Source organism: Oryx dammah, unplaced genomic scaffold (assembly GCF_014754425.2).
Source record: "Oryx dammah isolate SB20612 unplaced genomic scaffold, SCBI_Odam_1.1 HiC_scaffold_23, whole genome shotgun sequence".
Classification (NCBI taxonomy): domain Eukaryota; kingdom Metazoa; phylum Chordata; class Mammalia; order Artiodactyla; family Bovidae; genus Oryx; species Oryx dammah.
Genome location: NW_024070207.1, coordinates 11592925 through 11601869, shown reverse-complemented (window position 1 = coordinate 11601869; position 8945 = coordinate 11592925). Strand labels below are relative to the sequence as shown.

General features: G+C 38.5%; 1 pseudogene; it reads right to left on the bottom strand.

The window, feature by feature from the left end:
* Positions 1-1220: 1220 nt before the first annotated feature.
* On the bottom strand, positions 1221-2645 carry LOC120881331 (annotated as a pseudogene).
* Between the last annotated feature and the right edge of the window lie 6300 nt (positions 2646-8945).

The window sequence follows — 8945 nt, the reverse complement described above, 5'->3', positions numbered from 1 at the left end:
TTTCTCCACACCCTCTCCAGCATTTATTGCTTGTAGACTTTTGGATAGCAGCCATTCTGACTGGTGTGAAATGGTACCTCATTGTGGTTTTGATTTGCATTTCTCTGATAATGAGTGATGTTGAGCATCTTTCCATGTGTTTGTTAGCCATCTGTATGTCTTCTTTGGAGAAATGTCTATTTAGTTCTTTGGCCTATTTTTTGACTGGGTCATTTATTTTTCTGGAATTGAGCTGCAGGAGTTGCTTGTAAATTTTTGAGATTAATTCTTTGTCATTTGCTTCATTTGCTATTATTTTCTCCCATCCTGAAGGCTGTCTTTTCACCTTGCTTATAGTTTCCTTCGTTGTTCAAAAGCTTTTAATTTTAATTAGGTTCCATTTGTTTATTTTTGCTTTTATTTCCCTTAGTCTGGGAGGTGGATCATAGAGGATCCTGCTGTGGTTTATGTTGGAGAGTGTTTTGCCTGTGTTTTCCTCTAGGAGTTTTATAGTTTCTGGTCTTATATTTAGATCTTTAATCCATTTTGAGTTTTTATTTTTGTGTAATGGTGTTAGAAAGTGTTCTAGTTTCATTCTTTTACAAGTGGTTGACCAGTTTTCCCAGCACCACTTGTTAAAGAGATTGTCTTTTCTCCGTTGTATATTCTTGCCTCTTTTGTAAAAGATAAGGTGTCCATAGGTGCATGGATATATGCATTACTATACTGTATTGGTGTTTTTATTTCTGACTTATTTCACTCTGTATAATAGATTCCAGTTTCATCCACCTCATTAGAACTGAGTCAAATGTGTTCATTTTTACAGCTGAGTAATATTCCATTGTGTATATGTACCACAACTTCCTTATCCATTTGTCTGCTGATGGACATCTGGGTTGCTTCCATGTCCCAACTATTGTAAACAGTGCTTCAATGAACGGGGGGTACATGTCTCTTTCAATTCTTGTTTTCTCAGTGTGTATGCCAAGCAGTGGGATTGCTAGGTCATATGGCAGTTCTATTTCCAGTTTTTTAAGGAAACTCCACACTTCTCCATAGTGGCTGTACTAGTTTGCATTCCCACCGACAGTGTAAGAAATTTTCCTTTTCTCCACACCTTCTCCAGCATTTATTGTTTATAGACTTTTTGATAGCAGCCATTCTGACTGGCCTGAGATGGTACTTCATTGAGTGTGTGTGTTTTTTTTTTTTTTTAAAGTTAAAAATTCCTTAATTTTTTATTCCTGGTACCACTACCACAATTTACAGGGCAATATACCTGATGTAATGTAAAGAAAAAGACAAAGCTACAACAGATAAAAGACCTCAGGAATGTACATCTAATTGACACTACATTACATTAATCAATAGCTGCACTTTTGGCAAACTGTGGCTATGACAGTCCTGAACAAGAAGGGTTTCCTGTTTAAGCTGGAGTAACTTTTCTGACTATGGATCATCGTTCCTTCTGTGGCAGATTTTTACAGTTCCTCTAATGCATTTGGGATGACTGTCTCAAAGTAACCTTCAACTTTCCTGACAACTCCTCGCTCTCTCTCCTGCTAAGAACTGTATCCCTTTTTTCTGAGTTTTTAGAACCTTCTGCTACCATATCCACCACTTCCACCACCAGATCCATAACCACCACCATAGGGACTGCCCGAGCTTCCTCCACCAAAACTAACTCCTTTCATGGGTCCATAATTTGACTGCTGTTGTCCACTATAATTTCCAGAATCATTATAGTTTCCACCACCACCATAGTTACCTCCAAAATTTCCTCCTTCGTTGTAACCATCATATCCTCCACCACCGCCACCATATCCACCACCTTGGTTTCCATATCCTCCTGGTCCACCACCACCGTAACCTCCTCTACTACTATAACCAGGACCACCGCCATAGTTGCCACCATCACCTCCAAATCCATTATATCCACCATCACCTCCTCCATAACTCCCTCTGCTGCCACCACCTCCACCACCATAGCCTCCTCTTCCACCAAAGTTTCCACCACGGCCAAAGTTACCACCACCACCTCCAAAGTTTCCTCCACGACCCATAAAGTTGCCAGATCCACCTCCACGACCTCTTTGTGATCCAGCAGATTGCATCTCTTATTTAGAAAGGGCCTTTTTCACTTCATAATTATGCCCATTAATAGTGTGGTATTTCTGAACAATAATTTTATCAACTGTATCATGATCATCAAAAGTTACAAAAGCAAATCCTCTCTTTTTCCCACTCTGCCTGTCTCCCATAACTTCTATGGTTTCAATCTTGCCATACTTTTTAAAGTAGTCTCTCAAATTATATTCTTCTGTATCTTCTTTAATACCACCAACAAAAATTTTCTTCACTGTTAGATGGGAACCAGGCTTTACAGAATCCTCTCTAGAAACAGCTCTTTTTGGTTCCACTGCACGCCCATGAACCTTGTATGGTCGAGCACACATTGCTGCATCCAGTTCTTCAACACAAGAGTAAGTCACAAAACCAAAGCCCCTGGAACGTTTTGTTTGGGGATCTGTCATCACCACACAATCTGTAAGTGTGCCCCATTTCTCAAAATATTCTTTTAAGCTATCATCTGTAGTTTCAAAGCTCAGACCACCAATAAACAACTTTCTTAACTGCTTTGCTTCCTTGGGATCATGACCCTCCATTTTAAGACCAGACTCACCTCTTCCAACTCAAGTTCAATATGGGACCCTTCATTGTGGTTTTGATTTGCATTTCTCTGATAATGAGTGATGTTGAGCATCTTTTCATGTGTTTGTTAGCCATCTGTATGTCTTCTTTGGAGAAATGTCTGTTTAGTTCTTTGGCCCACTTTTTGATTGGGTTGTTCATTTTTCTGGCATTGAGCTACATGAGCTGCTTGTACATTTTTGAGATTAATTCTTTGTCAGTTGTTTCAGTTGCTATTATTTTTTCCCATTCTGAAGGCTGCCTTTTCACCTTGCTTATAGTTCCCTTCATTTTGCAAAAGCTTTTAAGTTTAATAAGGTCCAATTTGTTTATTTTTGTTTTCATTTCCATTACTCTGGGAGGTGGGTCACAGAGGATCCTACTGTGATTTATGTCAGAGAGTGTTCTGCCTATGTTTTCCTCTAGGAGTTTTATAGTTTCTGCTCTGACATTTAGACATTTAATCCATTTTTAGTTTATTTTTGTATATGGTGTTAGAAACTGTTTTAGTTTCATTCTTTTACAAGTGGTTGACCAGTTTTCCCAGCAACACTTGTTAAAGGGATTGTCTCTTCTCCATTGTATATTTTTGCCTCCTTTGTCAAAGATAAGCTGTCCAGAAATGCATGGGTTTATCTCTTGGCTTTCTATTTTGTTCCATTGATTTCTATTTCTGTCTTAGTGCCAGTACCATACTGTCTTGATGACTGTAGCTTTGTAGTATAGTCTGAAGTCAGGCAGCTTGATTCCTCCAGTTCCATTCTTCTTTCTCAAGATTGCTTTGGCTATTCGAGTTTTGTGTGTGTGTTTCCATACAAATTGTAAAATTATTTGTTCTAGTTCTGAAAAATACTGTTGGTAGCTTGATAGGGGTTGTGCTGAATCTATAGGTTGCTTTGGGTAGTATACTCATTTTCACTAAATTGATTCTTCCAATCAACGATCATGGTATATTTCTCCATCTATTTGGTCATCTTTAATTTCTTTCATCAGTGTTTTAGAGTTTCCTGTATATAGATATTTTGTTTATTTAGGTAAATTTATTCATAAGCATTTTATTCTTTCAATTGTAATGGTGAATGTGATTGTTTCCTTAATTTCTCTTTATATTTTCTCATTGTTTGTGTATAGAAATGCAAGGGATTTCAGTGTATTAATTTTATATCCTGCAGCTTTACTCTATTCATTGATTCAGTTCAGTTCAGTCGCTCAGTCGTGTCCGACTCTTTGCAAACCCATGAATCACAGCACACCAGGCCACCCTGTCCATCACCAACTCCTGGAGTTCACTCAAATTCATGTCCATCGAGTTGATGATGCCATATCTGAGGTTATTGATATTTCTCCCGGCAGTCTTGATTCCAGCTTGTGCTTCTTCCAGCCCAGCGTTTCTCATGATGTACTCTGCATATAAGTTAAATAAGCAGGGTGACAATATACAGCCTTGACATACTCCTTTTCCTATTTGGAACCAGTCTGTTGTTCCATGTCCAGTTCTAACTGTTGCTTCCTGACTTGCATATAGGTTTCTCAAGAGGCAGGTCAGATGGTCTGGTATTCCTATCTTTTTCAGAATTCTCCACAGTTTATTGTGATCCAAACAGTTAAAGGCTTTGGCATAGTCAATAAAGCAGAAATAGATGTTTTTCTGGAACTCTCTTGCTTTTTCAATGATCCAATGGATGTTGGCAATTTGATCTCTGGTTCCTCTGTCTTTTCTAAAACCAGCTTGAACATCTGGAAGTTCACGGTTCACGTATTGCTGAAGCCTGGCTTGGAGAATTTTGAGCATTACTTTACTAGCATGTGAGATGAGTGCAATTGTGTGGTAGTTTGAACATTCTTTGCCATTGCCTTTCTTTGGGATTGGAATGAAAACTGACCTTTTCTAGTCCTGTGGCCACTGCTGAGGTTTCCAAATTTGCTGGCATATTGAGTGCAGCACTTTCACAACATCATCTTTCAGGATTTGAAACAGCTCAACTGGAATTCCATCACCTCCACTAGCTTTGTTCATAGTGATGCTTCCTAAGGCCCACTTGACTTCACATCCTAGGATGTCTGGCTCTAGGTGAGGGATCACACCATCGTGATTATCTGGATCATGAAGATCTTTTTTGTATAGTTCTGTGCATTCTTGCCACCTCTTCTTAATATCTTCTGCTTCTGTTATGTCCATATCATTTCTGTCCTTTATCAAGCCCATCTTTGCATGAAATGTTCCCTTGGTATCTCTAATTTTGTTGAAGAGATCTCCATTCTTTCCATTCTATTGTTTTCCTCTACTTTTTTTTTATTGATCACTGAGGAAGGCTTTCTTATCTCTCCTGCTATTCTTTGGAACTCTGCATTTGGATACTTATATCTTTCCTTTCCTCCTTTGCTTTTAGCTTCTCTTCTTTTCACAGCTGTCCTGCGGAGCTAAGGCCTCCACAGACAGCCATTTAGCTTTTTTTTTTGCATTTCTTTTCCATGGGGATGTTCTTGATCCCTGTCTACTGTACAATGTAACAAACCTCTGTCCATAGTCCATCAGGCACTCTATCAGATCTAGTCCCTTAAATCTATTTCTCACTTTCACTGTATAATCATAAGGGATTTGATTTAGGTCATACCTGTATGGTCTAGTGGTTTTCCCCACTTTCTTCAATTTAAGTCTAAATTTGGCAATAAGGAGTTCATGATCTGAGCCACAGTCAGCTCCCATTCTTGTTATTGCTGACTGTACAGAGCTTCTCCATCTTTGGCTGCATAGAATATAATCAATCTGATTTTGGTGTTGATCATCTGCTGATGTCCATGTATAGAGGCTTCTCTTGTGTTGTTGGAAGAGGGTGTTTGCGATGACCAGTGCATTCTCTTGGCAACACTCTATTAGCCTTTGCCCTGCTTCATTCTGTATTCCAAGGCCAAATTTGCCTGTTACTCCAGGTATTTCTTGACTTCCTACTTTTGCATTCCAGTCCCCTATAATGAAAAAGACATCTTTTTTTTGGTGTTAGTTCTATAAGGTCTTGTAGGTCTTCATAGAACTGTTTGACTTCAGCTTCTTCAGCGTTACTGGTTGGGCCATAGGCTTGGATTACCGTGATATGGAATGGTTTGCCTTGGAAATGAACGGAGATCATTCTGTCATTTTTGAGACTGCATCCAAGTACTGCATTTTGGACTCTTTTGTTGACCATGATGTCTTCTCCATTTCTTCTGAGGGATTCCTGCCCACAGTAGTAGATATAATGGCCATTTGAGTTAAATTCACCCATTCCAGTCCATTTTAGTTCACTGATTCCTAGAATGTCGACATCCACCCTTGCCATCTCTTGTTTGGCCACTTCCAATTTGCCTTGATTCATGGACCTGACATTCCAGGTTCCTATGCAATATTGCTCTTTACACCATTGGACCTTGGTTCTATCACCAGTCACATGCACAACTGGGTATTGTTTTTGCTTTGGCTCCACCCCTACATTCTTTCTGGAGTTATTTCTCCACTGATCTCCAGTAGCATATTGGGCATCTACCGACCCAGGAAGTTCCCCTTTCAATATCCTATCATTCATTGATTAGCTCTAGTAATTTTCTGGTGGAGTCTTTAGGGTTTTCTATGTAGAGGATCATGTCATCTGCAAACAGCGCGAGTTGTACTTCTTCTTTTCCAGTCTGGAATCCTTTTATTTCTTTTCTTTGATTGCTGTGGGCTAAAACTTACAAAACTATGTTAAACATTAGTGGTGAGAGTGGGCACCCTTGCCTTGTTCCTGATTTTAGAGGAAATGTTTTCAGTTTTTCACCATTGAGGATAATATTTGCTGTGGGTTTGTTTGAATATGGCTTTTATTGTGTCGAGTTATGTTCCTTCTGTGCCTGCTTTCTGAAGAGGTTTTTTTTTTTTAAATCATAAATGGGTGTTGAATTTTGTCAAGGGATTTCACTGCATCTATTAAGATAATCATATGGTTTTTGTCTTTCAACTTGTTAACGTGGTGTATCACATTGATTGCTTTGTGACTTTTGAAGAATCCTTGCATCCCTGGGATAAAGCCCACTTGCTCAAATGTACGATCTTTTTCATATGTTGTTGGACTCTGCTAGAATTTTGTTAAAGATTTTTGCATCTATGTTCATCAGTGATATCGGCCTGTAGTTTTCTTCTTTGTGGCATCTTTGTCTGGTTTTGGTATTAGGGTGATGGTGGCCTCATAGAGTTTGGGAGTTTATCTTCTTCTGCAATTTTTTGGAAGAGTTTGAGTAGGATAGGTGTTAGCTCTTCTCTAAATGTTTGGTAGAATTCAGCTGTGAAGCCATCTGGTCCTTGGCTTTTGTTTGTTGGAAGATTTTTGATTACATTTTCAATTTCCGTGCTTGTGATGTGTCTGTTAAGATATTCTATTTCTTCCTGTTTCAATTTTGGAAGGTTATATTTTTCTAAGAATTCGTCCATTTCTTCCAAGTTGTCCATTTTATTGGCATATAATTGCTCATTGTAGTCTCTTATGATCTTTTGTATTTCCATGTTGTCTGTTGTGATATCTCCATCTTCATTTCTAATTTTATTTATTTGATTCTTCTGGCCTGAAGTGTTTCTATTGAAAGATCAGCTGTTATCCTTACGGGGATCCCCTTGAGTGTTATTTGTTGCTTTTCCTTTTCTGCTTTTAGTGTTTGCTCTATGTTTTTAATATTTTTTTTTAGTTTGATTAATATGTGTCTTGGGGTGTTTTGCCTCGGGTTAACCTTTTTGGGACTCTCTGGGTTTCTTGGAGTTGAGTGACTATTTTCTTCCCCATTTCAGGGAAGTTTGCAACTATTATCTCCTCAAGTATTTTCTAATTCCCTTTCTTTTTGTCTTCTTATGGGACACCTATGATTCAAATGTTGGGGTGATTAACCTTGTCTCAGAGTCTCTGAAGTTGTCCTCATTTAATTATTTTTTCTTTTTTCCTCTCTGCTTCATTTATTTCCACCATTCTATCTTCCACCTCACTTATCCTCTCTTCTGCCTCATTCTACTCTTGGTTCCCTCCAGAGTGCTTTTAATCTCAGTTATTACATTGTTCATTATTGATTGACTCTTCTTTATTTCTTCTAGGTCCTTGTTAAACATTTCTTGCATCTTCTCAATCCTTGTCTCTACTCTATTTATCTGTGACTCCATTTTGTTTTCAAAATTTTGGATCGTCTTTACTATCATTATTCCGAAATGTTTTTCAGGTAGACTCCCTATCTCTTCTTTTGTTTGGTTTGGTGTTTTTTTTTTTTTTAATTTAATCATGTTCCTTCACCTGCTGAATATTTCTCTGCCTTTTCATTTTGTTTAGATTGCTATGTTTAGGGTGCCGTTTCTGCGGGCCAGCAGGTTGTTGTTCCTTTTAATTGTGGATTCTGCTCCCTGTGGGTGGGGTTGGGCCAATGGGTTGTCAAGATTTCCTGGTTTGTGGAACTGGTGTCTGTGTTCTGGTGGGTAGAGCTGGATATCTTCTCTCTAGAGTGCAATGTGGTGTCTGGTAGTGAGTTTTGGGGTGTCTATGGGCTTGGCATGGCTTTGGGCAGCCTATGTTTTAATATTTAAGGTTGTGTTCTTGTTTTGCTGGAGAACTAGCGTGGTGTGTCTTGCACTGGAACTTGTTGACTCTTCAGTGGAGCTTAGTTTCAGTGTAGGTATGGAAACTTTTGGGTTAGCTCTTGTCTATTAATGTTCCCTGGAATCAGGAGTTCTATGATGTTCTAAAGTTCTGGAGTTAAGCCACCTGCCTCTGGGTTTCAGTCCTTCTCTTACAGTAGCCTAAATACTTCTCTATCCATATAGCACAGAAGATGAAACCCTTAGGCTGATGGTGAAACAACTCTCCACAGCCAGGAACTGTGGAGCCATCAACAGCCAACTCCACAGCCAACAACTCTCCATACCCAGAGAGACTGACAGAGTTATATGAAGAGAAGAAGGAGGAAGGAGATAGAGGTCACTTGGAGGAGAAAAGGGAGTGTCAAGAGGGGAAGAGAGCAATCAAGCCAGTAATCAAATCGCTATGTGAAAATGGATACTGAAGATTAGATTCTTAAAAGTACAAAATTGATTACAAATATAAAAAAGCAAAGATTAAAAACCTAGAACAGAGGTTAGACTCTGACAAATACAATATAAAAAATGCAAAACAAAATCGATCACAAAAATTAAAAATATATATATGGAATTTGTTTTTTAAAATAGGGTTTTTTTTGGAAAGGTAATAGTAGGCTATAAAAATGAAAGGTAAGAGTCATAAAGAACTAAAATT